This window comes from Anomaloglossus baeobatrachus, chromosome 5 (genome assembly GCF_048569485.1).
Source record: "Anomaloglossus baeobatrachus isolate aAnoBae1 chromosome 5, aAnoBae1.hap1, whole genome shotgun sequence".
NCBI classification, from domain to species: Eukaryota; Metazoa; Chordata; class Amphibia; order Anura; family Aromobatidae; genus Anomaloglossus; species Anomaloglossus baeobatrachus.
In genome coordinates this window covers 502,031,010-502,051,889 of record NC_134357.1, presented here as the reverse complement: position 1 = coordinate 502,051,889, position 20,880 = coordinate 502,031,010, and the positions used below count along the sequence as shown (strand labels likewise).

The 20,880-nt window shown below is 47.2% G+C and overlaps 1 protein-coding gene across 1 annotated transcript in view; it reads left to right on the top strand.

The window, feature by feature from the left end:
- LOC142312837 (uncharacterized) overlaps window positions 1–20,880 on the top strand; it is a 173,345-nt gene that overhangs the window by 93,889 nt on the left and 58,576 nt on the right. The window lies entirely within an intron of this gene.

The window sequence follows — 20,880 nt, the reverse complement described above, 5'->3', positions numbered from 1 at the left end:
TTGTGCCTGATGCAAAAAAATGATGTGTGAAATTAGCCTAAAGGACACCACTCTCCTGGTTTTCTTTCTGTCTTTCTGACCGCTCTTTCAGTGTATCATTTGCTGACTCCACTTCTCTTCTCACTGTTGGGTTCCCTCAGGGTTCAGCTTCTGGTGCTCTTCTCTTCTCTCTCTACAGTGCCCATATTGGACAGACCATCAGCAAATTTGGCTTCCAGTACCATCTTTATGCTGATGATACACAACTATACTTAAGCCCCTGACCTTATTCCCGCTTTACTACAGAACACCAGTGGCTGTCCGCAGTTTCCAGCATCATGTCTGCTCACTATCTGAAACTTAACCTTTCCAACACTGAACTTCTTCTACTCCCTCCGTCTACTAGCCTACCTAAATCTGACATCTCCCTCTCCGTGTGCGGCACCAAAATAACGCCTAGGCCGCAGGCTCACTGCCTGGATGTTACGTTTGATGCCGATCTTTCCTTCACCTTATATACACTATCTTGCCGCTTGCACCTGAAGAACATCTCTAGAGTCTGCACCTTTCTCACCATGGAATCAACAAAAAACATCTCTGTGGCCCTGATCCACTCCCGCCTTGATTACTGTAATTCTCTATTAATTGGCCTCCCCCCTCACTAGACTTTCCCCGCTTCAGTCCATCCTAAATGTTGCAGCCAGGGTCATCTATGTGGCTAATCGTCACTCAGATGCTTCCGCTTTGTGTTAGTCATTACATTGGCTGCTCATATATCATAGGATCCAATTTAAATTATTTGATCTCCCCCACAAAGCTCTTCACAGCGCAGCACTCTCCTACATCTCCACCTTCATCTCTGTCTATAAGCCTACCCATTCTCTACTCTTTGCAAGCAAATTTGGACTAACACACTAATCCGAACCTCCCACTCCCGCCTCCAAGACTTCTCCCGAGCTGCACCAATCCACTAACTCCAGGCTGTCACCCCCACTATCTTTGCTCCCACCCACTAACTTCAGGTGGTCATGCCCACTAGCTCCACTCCCGCACACCAACTACGGGTCATTACGCCCACTAACTTTAAGCAGTCACACTCACTATCTACAGGTTTTCACGCCCACTATAACTGCTCCAACCCACTAACTCTGGGCAGTCACCCCCACTACCTTTGCTCCCACCCACTAACTCCAGGTGCTCCCGCCCACTAACAACAGGTGGTCACTCTCACTATCTGTTGCCACCCACTAACTCCAGCCAGTTACCCCCACTACCTCTTCTCTCACCCACTACCTCTTCTACCGCCCACTAACTCCAGGTAGTCACCCCCACTATCTTCATTTCCACCCACTAACTCCAGGCAGTCACGTCCACCATCTCCGCTCCCACCCATTAACTCCGAGCGGTGACGCCCACTCCCTTTCGGTTCCCGATACTGCCAGTATGCAAATAGCGCTAATAAAGTAAATCATAAAAGATTTTAGATTTATTCCACAAATGGAACATAACCTCAATGTAACATTATCTAAAAATACAACTAATTTATAGGGGGTTACAGGTACAGGTTTTCCTATTCTTGATAAAGAATCTCTATGCAATAAATTTGAAGAAGCTAGTCACAATTGTTCTAAAATCTTTCTGTAGCTTTAAATACAGGACATATTTACATAGACTGAAAAATAGTCATAGGTCCATCAAAGCTCAACCTTTCTCCACCTGTTATACACTCTATTCCTATATCAGATATAACCTACAACAGGGTCGGACTGTGGTGTCTGGGGCCCACCAGGGGAAATAACTCTAGGGGCCCTCCCTACAGCTACATGCAAATATCTATTAGCCACTATCCCCATTATTGTGGAGCGCTGACTGTAAAGCACAGGCGGCTCCTTCACATCTCCTGTGCACACACAATAACTAATGTACAATTACAGTAGTTTGCATTAAGGGGGATCTTTGGTGAGAAGTTATCACCGATCCACAGGTTTGGTAGGTGATAACTTATTGATCAGTGGAACCAGACCAGTGGAAACCGCACTGATCGGAAGAATCAGAAACTTTTATCCCTGACAGGGCACTTATATGCCCATTCTACAATGCAGCGGCGGCAGGTAGGATGTGTGACCGCAGCTCCATTCATCCAAATGGGGCGGTCAGATAAAAACAAGCACAGCACTCACAGACACTGAGGGAATGAATGGATCAGGGGTCGAGTCGGACACGAGTTCCAGTGTAATGGGGGATAGAAGTTGCACATTTTGCCGATCAGTTCGGGTCCCAGCAATCAGACCCCACTGATCAATAAGTTATCATATGCTTAGGCCACGTTCACACTGTCAGTACTTGGTCAGTATCTTACATCAGTATTTGTAGCCAAAATCAGTAGTGGGTGAAAAATGCAGAAGTGGTGCCCGTCTTTCTATTATACTTTTCCTCTCATTTTACTGATTTTACAATTCCTGGTTTTGGCTTCAAATACTGAGGTAAAAAGCCTCACCAAATACTATGTGCACGTGGCCTTAGTAAAGGAGATTACTTGTTTTCACTGGAGAACCTCTGTAAGTGCATATTTGCTGCATTGCAATAGTCACAGGACAGCTAGGGGTTAAACATTCAAATATTTAAACTATTGGAAATAAAGAATTTTCCCCATATTGATAGAGAAAAAGTGACCTCCAGACACAACACAATCCACTATACCAAGACCAATAATACCACATACAAGGGGGAAATACCACCACACTGTGACCAGACAACATATTACCATCACATAGTGACCAAATACAACCACATACAAGGGATAAATACCTCCACATCATGACCAGACAACATATTACCACCACATAGTGACCGAATACAATCACATACAAGAGAGAAATACCGCCACACCATGACCAGATAACATATTACCAATACATAGTGATCAAACACAACCACATACAAGAGAGTAATACCGCCACACCATAATTAGACCACATAGTAAACAAATATTACCACATACAAGGGAGAAATACCACAACACTATGACCAGACTACCAAATAATACTACATACAAGAGACAAATACCACCAAACCATGACAAGACCACATATTACTACTACACAGTGACGACTACTACAAGAAATGATCATGAATAAAAACCACAATACTAATAACATTAATATTACAATCAGTGCCATTATACACTGGAGCTCTGTATATAGTGTCAGTGTACAGGTAATACAGTGATCACTAGTGACATTATACACAGGAGCTCTGTATATAGTATACAGTGTGTGTATACATGTAACACACTGACTTACCAGTGATGTCTCTAGCTGAGGTTATTCATCTTCACTTTTCCTCTTTATCCAGCACTGACCGTCATCACTTCTTCCAGCCAGAACATGCTTCTGCAGAAAATAACACACGGTCACCTATAGCCGATCACTCCCAGGGCACATTTCACACTGTTTCCCCAATTTCTACACTACATCAGAATTTTGTTCCCCCATTGGAGACAGTATCCTCAAAATTAACCTGTATTTCATCAGTAATAATGCCCCCTAATTTGCCCCTACAGTAATTATGCCCCACGTGCCACCATAAACCAATAATGTATGTCCCTCATCCTGGCCCCTTTTATTTAATAATATCTGGGGGAACAAGTTCAGAAGGGTTGTTAATTGCTTTCTGCACAAAATATCCCCCCACACACTGCTCCTCTCCAAAATAGGGCCACAATATGCCCCTTTCCATAGTGTACCCCCAAAACTTGCCCTTTCTATAATATCTCTCTGCATAAATTTCCCCCGCTCCTCAGTATATGAGGATGCCATCATGGCTTTACTGCAGTTAAATGCTTTGCGGCGCCGTAAAGCATTTAACTGCAGTAAAGCCATGAAGTCACAGCGACGGCTCCGTGCAGAGGACGGGATCACCGAGGGGTCTGTGTCCTGTGGTCTTGATGAAGTAGCTGGAGGTACCGCGGGAACGAGCAGGAGAGGTGAGAATATATAGATTTTTTTTCTTCGGCTCCTCCTGAGCGCTTACCTGCAGCCCTGCGCGTCCTCTTCTCTGCTGCTCCGGCGGCAGTGTGATGACGGCTGCTGTGTCGGTGTGGGGGCTGAGCAGCTCCTCCGCCTCCTGTCACCGGCCGCACTGTTCAGATGTACACGCGTCTGAAAGATGCGCATACATTTGAATAGCGGTGCGGTCTCCAGGACAGGTCTGGGACTTCCACAGTACAGGACCTACGGTGATATCACATGACTGTGATGTCACCACAGGTCCTTCTGCAGCCGCGCAAACTGCAGCGATAGTACGGAACTTGTGCTATCGCTGCATTTTGTGATTGAAAGGCTGGGGGGCCCCCACGGCACTATACACTGCCCCGCACTATATAAGGCACAGGGGCCCACTGAGGCCCGGGGCCTACCGGGGGATTCCCCGCTACCCTGCCGGGCCAGACCGACTCTGACCTACAATGCCATTGATTGTGAGAAAAGCATCCAGCCCCTTTTTTATAAGCTTACAGTATTTGACATTACGTCTTCTTACTGTAGGGCATTCTTTTGTCTGACTGCTGTAACTGTACAGAACCAGTTCCTATATAGCTGTCTTTCTTCCTCTATTTAGAAGGAATAAATTATGTACCAATCCTTTGTATTGACCAAACATGTATTTATACATGTAAATTAGGTCTATAAGGTATCTGTATTCTCACCTAAACAAGCATATTTTTACCCCTTCATTGTAAAGGTCCAGTCACACTAAGCAACTTACCAGCGATCCCAACAACGATAGGGATCGCTGGTAAGTTGCTAGGAGGTTGCTGGTGAGCTGTCACACTGCGACGCTCCAGCGATCCCACCAGCAACCTGACCTGGCAGGGATCGCTGGAGCGTGGCTACACGAGTTGCTGGTGAGCTCACCAGCAACCAGTGACCAGCCCCCAGTCTCCTAGTTACAGCACACATCAGGTTAATTAACCCGATGTGTGCTGCAGCTAAATGTGCACAGAGCAGGGAGCAGCGCACACTGAGCGCTGGCTCCTTGCTCTCCTAGTTACAGCACACATCGGGTTAATTGCCTGATGTGTGCTGCAGCTATCTGTGCACAGAGCAGGAGCCGGCAGCACAGGCAGTGAGAGCGGAGGAGGCTGGTATCAAAGGTAAATATCGGGTAACCAAGGACAGGGCTTCTTGGTTACCCGATGTTTACATTAGTTACCAGCCTCAGCAGAAGCCAGCTCCCTGCTCACTGCACATTAGTTGTTGCTGTCTCGCTGTCACACACAGCGATCTGTGCTTCACAGCAGGACAGCAACAACTAAAAAATGGCCCAGGACATTCAGCAACAACCAACGACCTCACAGCAGGGGCCAGGTTGTTGCTGGATGTCACACACAGCAACATCGCTAGCAACGTCACAAAAGTTGTTCGTTACCAGCGATGTTGCTAGCGATGTTGCTTAGTGTGACGGGGCCTTAAGAGAGGCCCTATTTTCTCATTTAACATCTAGTTACCCTCCTTTGAGCAGTCCCTAATTTTCCAATATCCTTTGTGACAAGGCGACTGGCCTGATTGTGAATGGTCGGTATGTACCACGGAAGTGGTGTGATTCTGGAACTCCATGCTGGTACCTGTAGTGCCACAGGTTCTTATCATGGTGTTCACAGGGCCCAGGATCATGGACGGCCGGAGAGATGGGTGGGTCTGGCCATTGTTAAAAATATATACCTTAAATATATTTTTCTTTAAATACGTGATAAGACGCATGAGAAATAGACTTCAAAAATGTAAAAATAAATAATGTATTTTATATTGAGTAAAAAATGATTGAAAAAATAGAACAGTTCATTAGTTCGATTACAGAAATGAAAAATAGTATTCTTCAGTAGCTTACGTGAGGAGTTCAATAATAGTCCATTTCTTTACTAGGTCAGTAGAAGTCTTATCTTCATTCATCTTTCCCTGGATCCTGAATGGGTGACATGCTGGAGACCAGCATGTGTTGCTTCAGCAGTGAAGCTCTTCGGAAGGAGTGATCCCCATTTCCAAACTCTCTCCGTACGCATCTGACATGTTGCAGCTTGGCTGTCCAGAGAAATTGACCCCCTCCCCACCATGTTTCATGGTATATATGCCCAATGCAGCTGCTCAGAAGGCAATTTAAGGTGTTCTTCTATACCCATGAGGTAACCACTAGAAGTTTCAAGATTGAATATATATATATATATATATATATATATATATATATATATATATATATATATATATATACACAAGGCTATGTCAGCATCTATCTATATTCAATACAGACTCAATATTAATTTCTATGAGTACTGATATCATCAGTAATTCAGTATAGAGACGAAGCGGCATCTCACTCGGATAGTCGGCAATGATTTTTTATTTGTCTGGACTCGTCAAAGCGCTACCCACAGCGCGAAACGGCTATTGTCCGTCTGCCGTCCCGTGCCGCACTCCCCCCCCCTCTGCCCGTTATTTTTGTAACTATGTCTGCAACATAGCAGAATAAAAAATCATTGCCGACTACCCGAGTGAGCTGCCGCTTCTTCTCTATATTGGAATTCTGGAATCTTGACCACGTTGTCAGCAGAGCACCACCTGGCATGGCTGATTGCTGTCAACTGTGAGTACGGCTCCACTATACAGCTTCACGCTGCAGTGCCCGACTGCCTGTTTTATGTTACTGATATCAGTAAATTCTGCCCTCTATAGATCTATTATATGGAGGTATTATATTATAAATTATTTGATAAATGTGAACTTTTTACAGCCATCCACATACCCCGCCCATGGGTGTGTTGGAGGTGTCACTGCTGACTTCTAAAATGGAGTCTAATGTTTGGCACATGGCAGAGAGTGTGTATGTCTAAAATGGAGTCTAATGTTTGGCACATGGCAGAGAGTGTGTATGTCTAAAATGGAGTCTAATGTTTAGCACATGGCAGAGAGTGTGTATGTCTGAGAAACAGCCAGTGTGGAGAGGCTGCTCATCTGCCGACAGAGGTATTGAAGCCTCTCTGAAGGAAACGCCCCGAGAGAGAGGGTTTGCTACAGCTGACTGGGGGTCAGTGGGAACCTCTTGTGAGAAGCCTTGATACTAGTCTGACCCTGTAGTGCCGTATTGGGAAATGTGAATGTTGCTTTCCTGCACTGAACTGGTGTTTGTTTCCTGTACCTGTGGCATGCTTTATGAGGTGTGAATAAAGCAACCTGGACGTTTTTTTTTATACAACCGTGCTCTTGTGTGCTACCGTGGAGACCAACAAAGCGAGTGAGTAACCCCCTGATGATGCCATGTGTGAACTGTGTGCAACGTCACACCTTTTTAAACCATGGAGCCCAAAACTGGATCCCATATTCAACGTATGATTTACAAGTAATTTATAGAGGGGTAACAATAAATTGGGTTAAATTAGTTTCTCTTCTTTTATACACCATAAAGTCGTATTTGCTTTTGCAGCTGCTGCTTGACATTGAGTACTAATATAATTCCTAGTATATTTCCATGTAATGTACAGTACAGACCAAAAGTTTGGACACACCTTCTCATTCAAAGAGTTTTCTTTATTGTCATGACTCTGAAAATTGTAGATTCACATTGAAGGCATCAAAACTATGAATTAACACATGTGGAATGAAATACTTAACAAAAACGTGTGAAACAACTTGAAAATATGTCTTATATTCTAGGTTCTTCAAAGTAGCCACCTTTTGCTTTGATTACTGCTTTGCACACTCTTGGAATTCTCTTGATGAGCTTCAAGAGGTAGTCACCGAAAATGGTTTTCACTTCACAGGTGTACCCTCTCAGGTTTAATAAGTGGGATTTCTTGCCTTATAAATGGGGTTGGGACCATCAGTTGTTTTGTGCAGAAGTCTGGTGGATACACAGCTGAATAGACTGTTAGAATGTGTATTATGGCAAGAAAAAAGCAGCTAAGTAAAGAAAAACGAGTAGCCATCATTATTTTAAGAAATGAAGGTCAGTCAGTGCGAAAAATTGGGAAAACTTTGAAAGTGTCCCCAAGTGCAGTGGCAAAAGCCATCAAACGCTACAAAGAAACTGGCTCACATGAGGACCGCCCCAGGAAAGGAAGAACAAGAGTCACCTCTGCTGCGGAGGATGTTTATCCGAGTCACGAGCCTCAGAAATCGCAGATTAACAGCAGCTCTGATTAGAGACCAGGTCAATGCCACACAGAGTTCTAGCAGCAGACATATCTCTAGAACAACTGTTAAGAGGAGACTTTGTGCAGCAGGCCTTCATGGTAAAATAGCTGCTAGGAAACCACTGCTAAGGACAGGCAACAAGCAGAAGAGACTTGTTTGGGCTAAAGAACACAAGGAATGGACATTAGACCAGTGGAAATCTGTGCTTTGGTCTAATGAGTCAAAATTTGAGATCTCTGGATCCAACCACGGTGCCTTTGTGCAACGCAGAAAAGGTGAACAGATGGACTCTACGTGCCTGTTTCCCACCGTGAAGCATGGAGGCGGAGGTGTGATGGTGTGGGGGTGCTTTGCTGGTGGCACTGTTGGGTATTTATTCAAAGTTGAAGGCATACTGAACCAGCATGGCTACCACAGCATCTTGCAGTGGCATGCTATTCCATCCGGTTTGCGTTTAGATGGACCATCATTTATTTTTCAACAGGACAATGACCCCAAACACACCTCCAGGCTATGTAAGGGCTATTTGACTAAGAAGGAGAGTGATGGGGTGCTACGCCAGATGTCCTGGCCTCCACAGTCACCAGACCTGAACTCAATCGAGATGGTTTGGGGTGAGCTGGACCGCAGAGTGAAGGCAAAAGGGCCAACAAGTGCTAAGCATCTCTGGGAACTCCTTCAAGACTGTTGGAAGGCCATTTCCGGTGACTACCTCTTGAAGCTCATCAAGAGAATGCCAAGAGTGTGCAAAGCAGTAATCAAAGCTAAAGGTGGCTACTTTGAAGAACCTAGAATATAAGACATATTTTCAGTTGTTTCACACTTTTTTGTTAAGTATTTCATTCCCCATGTGTTAATTCATAGTTTTGATGCCTACAATGTGAATCTACAATTTTCATGAAAATAATGAAAACTCTTGAATGAGAAGGTGTGTCCTAACTTTTTGTCTGTACTGTATAAGCAGTATTACTACCACCACGGTGCATTACTTACAAGTTGTAAGGAGCTGTGCCACGTGGATGCTAAATATGTATGAATCAAAGTTGTCTGACAGCTATGACTTTGTAATGTGTATGTAGCAGAGCTATTATTATTATTATTTATTATTATAGCGCCATTTATTCCATGGCGCTTTACAAGTGAGAGAGGGTATATGTACAACAATCATTAACAGTACAAGACAGACTGGTATAGGAGGAGAGAGGACCCTGCCCGCGAGGGCTCACAGTCTACAGGGAATGGGTGATGGTACAATAGGTGAGGACAGAGCTGGTTGCACAGTGGTCTACTGGACTGAGGGCTATTGTAGGTTGTAGGCTTGTTGGAAGATGTGGGTCTTGAGGTTCCTCTTGAAGCTTTCCACGGTAGTGGAGAGTCTGATGTTCTGAGGTAGAGCGTTCCAGAGTATGGGGGATGCACGGGAGAAATCTTGTACGCGATTGTGGGAAGAGGAGATAAGAGAGGAGCAGAGAAGGAGATCTTGTGAGGATCTGAGGTTGCGTGCAGGTAGGTACCGGGAGACTAGGTCACAGATGTAGGGAGGAGACAGGTTGTGCATGGCTTTGTATGTCATGGTTAATGTTTTGAACTGGAGTCGTTGGGCGATGGGAAGCCAGTGAAGGGATTGGCAGAGTGGCGAGGCTGGGGAGTAGTGAGGGGAGAGGTGGATTAAGCAGGCCGCAGAGTTTAGGATAGATTGGAGGGGTGCAAGAGTGTTGGAAGGGAGGCCAGAGAGCAGGAGGTTGCAGTAGTCGAGGCGGGAGATGATGAGGGCATGCACTAATGTTTTTGCTGATTCTTGGTTAAGGAAAGCACGGATCCGGGAGATGTTTTTGAGTTGTAATCGGCATGAGGTGAAGAGGGCTTGGATGTGTGGCTTGAAGGATAGAGTAGAGTCGAGGGTTACTCCAAGGCAACGAGCTTGTGAGACTGGGGCGAGTGAGCAACCATCAAGTTTGATGTAAAGGCTTGTTGGAGGAGATGAGTGAGGAGGAGGAAAGACAATGAACTCTGTTTTGTCCATGTTAAGCTTTAGGAATCGCGCAGAGAAGAAGGATGAAATAGCAGACAGACATTGTGCAATTTTGGTTAGTAGAGAGGTAATGCCAGGTCCAGAGAGGTAGATCTGTGTGTCATCGTCATAGAGATGATACTGGAAGCTGTGGGACTCTATGAGCTGTCCCAGGCCGAAGGTGTAGATGGAGAACAGCAGGGGTCCAAGAACTGAGCCTTGGGGGACACCGACAGATAGGGGGCGAGATGAGGAAGTGCTGTGAGAATGGGAGATGCTGAAAGTTCGGTCGGTTAGGTATGAGGAGATCCAAGATAGGGCCAAGTCTGTGATGCCCAGAGATTAGAGAATCTGTAGTAGGAGGGAATGGTCTACTGTGTCGAAGGCAGAGGACAGGTCCAGGAGGAGGAGGATAGAGTAGTGTCGCTTGGCTTTGGCGGTTAGTAGATCATTAGTGACTTTAGTTAGGGCAGTTTCAGTGGAATGATGCGGTCGGAAGCCAGATTGTAGCTGGTCAAAGAGGGAGCAATGTGTAACTTATAAAAGGTTGGTCACAATAAACAGCCCTTGTTTAGTTTGTACAGAATAACGTAATATGTTCTGAGGAATACCCACAAGTTATATTAAACACAATTGCATCAATAATCGAGTAGTGAGACCTTGAGAGTCAATAAACATATAGAACATATCACTATATCCTTTGTGTTTTACAAGATAGAGATGAGTGAATGAATTTGAGTGGAACTGAATTCTTCAGCTTCTTATCCCATGTCATATGTCAAGGCTCATTAAAGAGTCAATATTGACGTTTAGGATTGCTACCACCAATAGGCGCACTCTGAAACTACTAACGCATGCAAACATTGAATATAGAAATTTGGACATGCATTACTGCTAGGGAAATAAATTTAAAATGAGACACTTAGCACATCATAAAGGCCAGTTTTATGTGATTCAAGCAGCCATCGACAAGGCATTTTTCTTTTTGCTTGGTCCCTACCTAAATGCGGGCTGAAAAAGCCTAGAATTTTATGGGTGTGAAGGAATCTGCAGATAGGAAATTAAAAAAAGGAAGGTGGGAAAGAACATTCAGAAGACATGACCATATAATCTAAAATGAAAAGTGAGGCATGCAAACATTCAATACAGGACTTTTAACATGCATTACTGCTAAGGAAATAAATTTAAAAATGTAAACAGTGCATAAAAAAGGCCAGTTTTATGTGAGTCCAGCAGCCAGCGTCAAGGTGTACCCTGTTTCCCCGAAAATAACACACTGTCTTACATTTTTTTTTTGCCCTGAAAAAAGCACTAGGTCTTATTTTCGGGGGGTGTCTTATTCTCGAGGAGACATGGTTGGGGGTAAGTTTACCCCCCACAAAAAGCAGGCCCCCCCATCCCAGGATCGTCATACTTACCAGCCCCGGGCGTCTGTATGGCTCCCAGATCCTCCTGTGATCTCCCAGTAGGTACGCTGCATGCCTTCCCTGCGTCTGGCTGATATCAGATCACACACACACACACACACACACACACACAAACACACACAACCCCACATCAGTTCTCCCTATGATCTCCCTGCAGCTGTGCTCCCCTGCGTCTGGATGACATTAGATCACACACACACCACATCAGTTCTCCTGTGATCTCCCTGCAGCTGTGCTCCCCTGCGTCTGGCTGACATCAGATCTCTCTCACACACACACACAGATACACACATCAGTTCTCCCTATAATCTCCCTGCAGCTGTACTCCCCTGCGTCTGGCCGACACTCGCACATAAGAACACAGTCACACATCAGACAGCATACACACACACACACACATCACTTCTCCCTGTGCTCTCCGGTGGGCGATCCCAGCAGCTGTGCTGCACGCTGTCCTCCTCTGCCAACACTCACAGATCCGATCGCATACATTCACACACACACACACACACTCACACATCAGACAGCATACACGCACACATCCGATTGCATACATTCACACACACACTACATCAGTTCTCCCTATAATCTCCCTGCAGCTGTGCTCCCCTGCGTCTGGCCGACACTCGCACATAAGAACACAGTCACACATCAAACAGCATACACACACACACACACACACACACACATCACTTCTCCCTGTGCTGTCCGGTGGGCGGTCCCAGCAGCTGTGCTGCATGCTGTCCTCCTCTGCCGACACTCACAGATCCGATCGCATACATTCACTCACACACACACACACTCACACATCAGACAGCATACACGCACACATCCGATCGCATACATTCACACACACACTCACAATATCGCACATATGCGCGCACACACTCACAACAGCCTGAGATACCACATGCTTCCGGCCATGTGATCCTTGGCAGGTCCTGGAAGATCACTGCACGCACAGTGCACAGTATCGCCGCCGAGAAGCAAGCGATATTGCTGGATGTGCTGAGTGTCTGGATGCGATCTGTAGTGTGTGTGATCTGATGTGTGTGTGCTTGTGTGTTCCGCTGCAGGACCTTGCTGCGCTCACCTGCTCCGGCCTCTGGTGAGTATGATCAGGGGTCTTCTGTTTTCTCTCTTCTGGGGGTGCCCACTGCCTATAATGAAGTGTCCTGCAGTGTCTTTAACTTTTTCACCGCTGCATGACACTTCATTATTGACCGCGGCTAGGTCTTATTTTCAGGGGATGTCTTATATTAAAGCCTCCCTGAAAACTCCTGGGAGGTCTTATTTTCGGGGAAACATGGCATCAGAGTGCAGCTGTCTTTTGACTGAGCAGTCCTTTCCCACAAGCTTCACACAATTTTTAATGTCCTATTAACAGGCTCCTGCCCTTCTATAAAATTGTAGGCTTCTTCAGCCCATTTAGATAGGGACCCAGCAAAAAGAGATACTCCTTGATGCTGGCTGCTGGGCTCACATAAAACTGGCCTTTTTTATGCCCTACGTGTCTCAATTTTTTAATTTATTTCCTTAGCAGTGATGCATGTCCAAATTCCTTTATTCAATGTCTGCATGCCTAAGGGCCGTTTCACACATCCGGCATTTCGCCGGATTACTGGATCCGGCACACTCCAGTACAGCGTAATACAATACAATGGTATCATGGCAACTTGCGGTCACATGCTGTCCTGTGACCGGAGCTTGCCGCGATGCCATTGTACAGTTTTAACACTGTACTGGAGTGTGCTGGATCCGGTAAAACGGTGAAATGCCGGATGTGTGAAACGACCCTTAGCGTATCAGAGTGCAGCTGTTTATTTGTTAGAGTATGTTCTATGTTCAGTATGCACCTGTTCACATATGTTTGTTATGGTAGAAAAGATTTTCGGTCTTAATGAGCGCTAATGATAGATTGACAGGCTCCGTCAGTAGATAAAAGAAGGGAATTTTGTTTACTTACCGTAAATTCCTTTTCTTCTAGCTCCAATTGGGAGACCCAGACAATTGGGTGTATAGCTACTGCCTCCGGAGGCCACACAAAGTATTACACTTAAAAGTGTAAGGCCCCTCCCCTTCTGGCTATACACCCTCCCGTGGGATCACGGGCTCCTCAGTTTTAGTGCAAAAGCAAGAAGGAGGAAAGCCAATAACAGGTTTAAAGACAAATTCAATCCGAAGAAACATCGGAGAACTGAAACCATTCAACATGACAACATGTGTACTCGAAAAAACCAAAAATCCCTAAGAAAACAGGGCGGGTGCTGGGTCTCCCAATTGGAGCTAGAAGAAAAGGAATTTACGGTAAGTAAACAAAATTCCCTTCTTCTTTATCGCTCCTAATTGGGAGACCCAGACAATTGGGACGTCCAAAAGCAGTCCCTGGGTGGGTAAAAGAATACCTCGTGATAGGGCCGTCAAACAGCCCTGTCCTACAGGTGGGCAACCGCCGCCTGAAGGACTTGTCTACCTAGGCTGGCGTCCGCCGAAGCGTAGGTATGCACCTGATAATGCTTGGTAAAGGTGTGCAGACTCGACCAGGTAGCCGCCTGGCACACCTGCTGAGCCGTAGCCTGGTGCCGTAATGCCCAGGACGCACCCACGGCTCTGGTAGAATGGGCCTTCAGCCCTGAAGGAACCGGAAGCCCCGCAGAACGGTAGGTTTCAAGAATTGGTTCCTTGATCCACCGAGCCAGGGTGGATTTGGAAGCTTGCGACCCTTTACGCTGACCAGCGACAAGGACAAAGAGTGCATCCGAGCGACGTAAGGGCGCCGTGCGGGAAATGTAGATCCTGAGTGCTCTGACCAGATCCAACAAATGCAAACCTTTCTCAAATTGATGAACTGGATGAGGACACAAGGAAGGTAATGTGACATCCTGATTGAGATGAAAGGGGGATACCACCTTAGGGAGAAACTCAGGAACCGGACGTAGAACCACCTTGTCCTGGTGAAACACCAGGAAGGGAGATTTGCATGAGAGCGCCGCTAGCTCGGACACTCTCCGAAGAGACGTGACCGCCACTAGAAAAGCCACTTTCTGTGAAAGACGAGAAAGGGAAACATCCTTCATAGGCTCGAAAGGCGGCTTCTGGAGAGCAATTAGAACCTTGTTTAGATCCCAGGGCTCTAACGGCCGCTTGTAAGGAGGGACGATATGACCAACTCCTTGCAGAAACGTGCGCACCTGAGTAAGTCGTGCTAGGCGTTTCTGAAAAAATACAGATAGCGCTGAGACCTGTCCTTTAAGGGAGCTGAGCGACAAACCTTTTTCCAACCCGGATTGCAGGAAGGAAAGAAAAGTAGGCAATGCAAAAGGCCAGGGAGGAACTCCCTGAGCCGCGCACCAAGATAAGAATATCTTCCACGTCCTGTGGTAGATCTTGGCGGAGGATGGTTTTCTAGCCTGTCTCATGGTGGTAATAACATTTCCAGATAATCCTGAAGACGCTAGGATCCAGGACTCAATGGCCACACAGTCAGGTTCAGGGCCGCAGAATTCAGGTGGAAAAACGGCCCTTGAGATAGCAAGTCTGGTCGTTCTGGTAGTGCCCATGGTTGGCCTACCGTGAGGTGCCACAGATCTGGGTACCACGATCTCCTCGGCCAGTCTGGAGCGACGAGAATGGCGCGACGGCAGTCGGCCCTGATCTTGCGCAGCACTCTGGGTAACAATGCCAGAGGTGGGAACACATAAGGTAGTCGGAATTGCGACCAATCTTGAACTAAGGCGTCTGCCGCCAGAGCTCGGTGATCGTGAGACCGTGCCATGAAAGCCGGGACCTTGTTGTTGTACCGTGACGCCATCAGGTCGACGTCCGGCATCCCCCAGCGGCGACAGATCTCCTGAAACACGTCCGGGTGAAGGGACCATTCCCCTGCGTCCATACCCTGGCGACTGAGGAAGTCTGCTTCCCAGTTTTCTACGCCTGGGATGTGAACTGCGGAAATGGTGGAAGCCGTGTCTTCCACCCACGTTAGAATCCGTCGGACTTCCTGAAAGGCTTGCCGACTGCGTGTGCCACCTTGGTGGTTGATGTATGCTACCGCTGTGGAGTTGTCCGACTGAATTCGGATCTGCTTGCCTTCCAGCCACTGCTGGAAGGCTTGTAGGGCAAGATACACTGCTCTGATTTCTAGAACATTGATCTGAAGGGTGGACTCTTGCTGAGTCCACGTACCCTGAGCCCTGTGGTGGAGAAAAACCGCTCCCCACCCTGACAGGCTCGCGTCCGTCGTAACCACCGCCCAGGATGGGGGTAGGAAGGACTTTCCCTTTGACAATGAGGTGGGAAGAAGCCACCACAGAAGAGATTCCTTGGCCGCCTGAGAAAGGGAGACGTTCCTGTCGAGGGACGTCGACTTCCCGTCCCATTGACGGAGAATGTCCCATTGTAGTGGACGCAGATGAAACTGCGCGAAAGGGACTGCCTCTATTGCTGCAACCATCTTCCCTAGGAAGTGCATGAGGCGTCTCAAGGGGTGTGACTGGCCTTGAAGGAGAGATTGCACCCCTGTCTGTAGTGAACGCTGTTTGTCCAGCGGAAGCATCACTATCGCTGAGAGAGTATGAAACTCCATGCCAAGGTATGTTATCGATTGGGTCGGGGTGAGATTTGACTTTGAAAAGTTGATGATCCACCCGAAACTCTGGAGAGTCTCCAGCGCAACGTTCAGGCTGTTTTGGCATGCCTCTTGAGAGGGTGCCTTGACAAGTAGATCGTCCAAATAAGGGATCACCGAGTGACCCTGAGAGTGCAGGACTGCTACTACTGCTGCCATGACCTTGGTGAAGACCCTTGGAGCTGTCGCCAAACCGAAAGGCAGGGCTACGAACTGAAGGTGTTCGTCTCCTATAACGAAGCGTAGAAAACGCTGGTGCTCTGGAGCAATCGGCACGTGGAGATAAGCATCTTTGATGTCTATTGATGCTAGGAAATCTCCTTGAGACATTGAGGCGATGACGGAACGGAGGGATTCCATCCGGAACCGCCTGGTTTTCACATGCTTGTTGAGCAGTTTTAGGTCCAGAACAGGACGGAAAGACCCGTCCTTTTTTGGCACCACAAACAAATTGGAGTAAAAACCGTGACCTTGTTCCAGAAGAGGAACGGGGGTCACCACTCCTTCCGCTTTTAGAGTGGACACCGCTAGCCGCAGAGCATCGGCTCGGTCGGGAGGTGGAGAAGTCCTGAAGAAGCGAGTTGGAGGACGAGAGCTGAACTCTATCCTGTACCCGTGAGACAGAATGTCTCTCACCCAACGGTCTGTGACCTGTGGCAGCCAAATGTCGCCAAAGCGGGAGAGCCTGCCACCGACCGAGGATGCGGAGAGAGGAGGCCGAAAGTCATGAGGAAGCCGCCTTGGTAGCGGGTCTTCCGGCTGTCTTCTTTGGCCGTGACTGAGTTCGCCAAGAATCTGAGCTCCTCTGATCCTTTTGAGTCCTTTTGGACGAGGAGAATTGGGACCTGCCTGAGCCTCGAAAGGACCGAAACCCCGACTGTCCTCTCCTCTGTTGGGGTTTATTTTGTCTGGGCTGAGGTAAAGATGAATCTTTACCCTTGTAATGATTTCATCTAAGCGCTCCCCAAACAGTCGGTCACGAGAAAATGGCAAACTGGTTAAACACTTTTTGGAAGCAGAATCTGCCTTCCATTCTCTTAACCACAAGGCTCTGCGTAAAACTACGGAGTTGGCGGACGCCACTGCCGTACGGCTCGTAGAGTCTAGGACAGCATTGATCGCGTAAGACGCAAATGCAGACATTTGAGATGTTAAGGGTGCCACCTGCGGAGCAGATGTACGTGTGACCGTGTCCATCTGTGTAAGACCAGCTGAAATAGCTTGGAGTGCCCATACGGCTGCGAATGCTGGAGCAAACGACGCGCCGATAGCTTCATAGATGGATTTCAACCAGAGCTCCATCTGCCTGTCAGTGGCATCTTTAAGTGCCGCCCCATCTTCCACTGCAACTAAGGATCTAGCTGCAAGCCTGGAGATTGGAGGATCCACCTTGGGACACTGGGTCCAGCCCTTGACCACGTCTGGGGGAAAAGGATAACGTGTATCCTTAAGCCGCTTGGAAAAACGCTTATCCGGATAAGCGTGGTGTTTCTGGATTGCTTCTCTAAAGTCAGAGTGGGCCAGAAAAACACTTAATTTACGCTTGGGATACCTGAAATGGAATTTCTCCTGCTGTGAAGCTGTCTCCTCCACAGGAGGAGCAGGGGGAGAAATGTCCAACATTTTATTGATGGACGCTATAAGATCATTCACTATGGCGTCACCATCTGGTGTATCCAAATTGAGAGCGGTCTCAGGATCAGAATCCTGATCAGCCATCTCCACCTCATCATACAGAGAGTCCTCCTGCTGGGACCCTGACCAGTGTGATGAAGTCGAGGGCCGCTCATAGCGAGCTCGTTTAGGCTGTCTGGGACTGTCGTCCGTGTCAGAGCCATCACCCTGGGATGCAAGAGACACCCCCGGATCCCGGAGCTGTTCCGACTGAGGGGGACCAGGGAGCAATGAGTTAACAGTGTCCATGGCCTGAGGTACTGGTCTAGACTGCAATGTTTCAAGAATTTTAGTCATAGTCACAGACAATCTGTCAGCAAAGACTGCAAACTCCGTCCCTGTCACCTGGACAGTATTTACAGGAGGTTCTGCCTGGGTCACCTCTAGCAGAGGCCCCGGCCGAGCAAGTGCCACAGGGGCCGAGCACTGCACACAGTGGGGGTCAGTGGAACCTGCCGGTAGAACAGCCCCACAAGCGGTACAAGCAGCATAGAAAGCCTGTGCCTTGGCACCTTTGCTTTTTGCGGTCGACATGCTGTTGTGTCCTCTGAGAAATCTAGGAGGGTATATAGCAGAGGATCCCCAGCGACCGTACAGTGCAATGTAAAGCTGCAAGCATAAAATACAATATACACTTCGGCACCAGTGGGGTCAGCCCTTGAGGGCAGCTTACCGCCCGCTGAAAAGCGGGTGTGTGGGCACCAGAATCCCGTGTCTGGGTCTCCCAGTCTCCTCTCTCCAGCTCAGACTGCACACAGGAATGGCTGCCGGCGTCCTGTGAAGAGAGGGATCGTGGGCGTGCCTCAAACAAAGTGCGGGAAACTGGCGTCCCACTGTGCCCAGTGTGAGGGCTGGAGTATGCAAAGCAGACTCCAGCCCTCTGCGCTGACATTCTATACAGCGTCCCGCCCCTCCCCTGACTGGCAGGCCTGGGGGCGGGAACGAAACGAAACTAGGCCGCAGAAAGCCGGGGACTCGAGTAATAAGCGCGGCCGTGATATATGCACGGCCAGCGCGGAAGTCCCCGGCGCACCACAAGTCCCAGCCGCGCCGCAGCGCTGACAACAGTGGCCGCGCGGCAGTTTCAAATACATGTCCCCTCTCAGCAAGCTGTAGATAGGAATGGCACCAGCGCGCAGCGCTGTTGTCCCCGGCGCACTAACACACCCAGCAATGCTGCAGTGTGCGCGCGGACTGTACGGGGACACAGAGTACCTTGTCGTAGCAGGGCCCTGTCCCTGACGATACTCCGCTCCATATCCAGCAGATTCCCCAGGGGCTGTGGACGGAGCACGGTCTCTGTGCCTGGAGACCGGTAAATCCCACTTCACCCAGAGCCCTAAGGGGGATGGGGAAGGATGCAGCATGTGGGCTCCAGCCTCTGTACCCGCAATGGGTACCTCAACCTTAACAAACACCGCCGACAAAAGTGGGGTGAGAAGGGAGCATGCTGGGGGCCCCATATGGGCCCTCTTTTCTTCCATCCGACATAGTCAGCAGCTGCTGCTGACTAAACAGTGGAGCTATGCGTGTATGTGTGCCTCCTTCGCACAAAGCATGAAAACTGAGGAGCCCGTGATCCCACGGAAGGGTGTATAGCCAGAAGGGGAGGGGCCTTACACTTTTAAGTGTAATACTTTGTGTGGCCTCCGGAGGCAGTAGCTATACACCCAATTGTCTGGGTCTCCCAATTAGGAGCGATAAAGAAAAATATATATATAGTTATTAATAAAAAATAGCAATATATAAAAAATAGCCATGTGGCACTCAATATGTGGGTCGGACGATACAAGAAATGCACTCTAGGCTTAATAAACATCGACACAATATTAAAATTGGCTATACATTACATAGTATTTCAAAACACTATAGTACCCAGCACAATAGGGATCACGAAAAAATGACACTTACGATCATAGATTCCATCAACAGCAAAGATCCACAAGCACTAACTAAATTAATCAGGAAAGAAAGTTACTGGATCTTTAAGCTGGGCACTTTGGCTCCAGGACACAACCTAACACTGGACAATGTAGCCAAATAATGTAAAGATCTCTATTCGTTTGATATTCCATTTGTACTATTTTTTAATCTTTTAGTGGTTTTATGACAAACTTTTCTCTCTGTTTTTTTAAAAAAATTTTTTTTTTTTGAACAAATTAATTTTAAAGCACAAAGATTTTATAGTATGCACACAAAAGAGTATAAATACATTGATTATATTTCTAAATTTGACAGCAATTGATATGGCTAATATGAACTTCCCTCTATTACTGTTTTTATATACTGCTATTTTTTATATATGGCTATTTTTTATATATTGCTATTTTTTATTAATAACTATATATATATTTTTTTATTATAAACTATATATATTATTTTATAGTCAATATTGTCCCCCATGGGCTCCAAAATAAGTGTTTTATTATGTATACCTTGATTCATTATAAGTAAAAAAATACCATTAGGGCCAAATGAACCAATGATTTAATTGTACGGCACACCCACAGATTCCACCTGTGGGGCCCTTATAAATTTATCGTATGCCAACTACTCCTGTTATACCTGAGGAAAGCAACAGACTATTTGCTGAAACGCGTTGTATGTAACCAACAGGAGCTCTCTAATATTTTATTAATAAAATGTATCTACTGACGGAGCCTGTCAATCTATCATTAGCGCTCATTAAGACCGAAAATCTTTTCTACCATATGCCCACTCCCTCTAAGGGAATTCGGTCAGAGCTGCTGAAAGACACAGGAATCCTCAATCAACGTGGAATCTCCAGCTGGAGGACGGCGGATCGCATTCAGCCCTCCAGGATCCACAGTGCCGGTGAATCCTAGGAGCAACGAGCGGTACCTAACCCGGGCGCCTCCAATAAAGCAACGATCCATCAGCGGTGACACCAGGAACCCCCCAACCCGGAGGATTCTTCTAAACTAACACCGGGGTTGTGCAAGGGCGCACAACCTCATC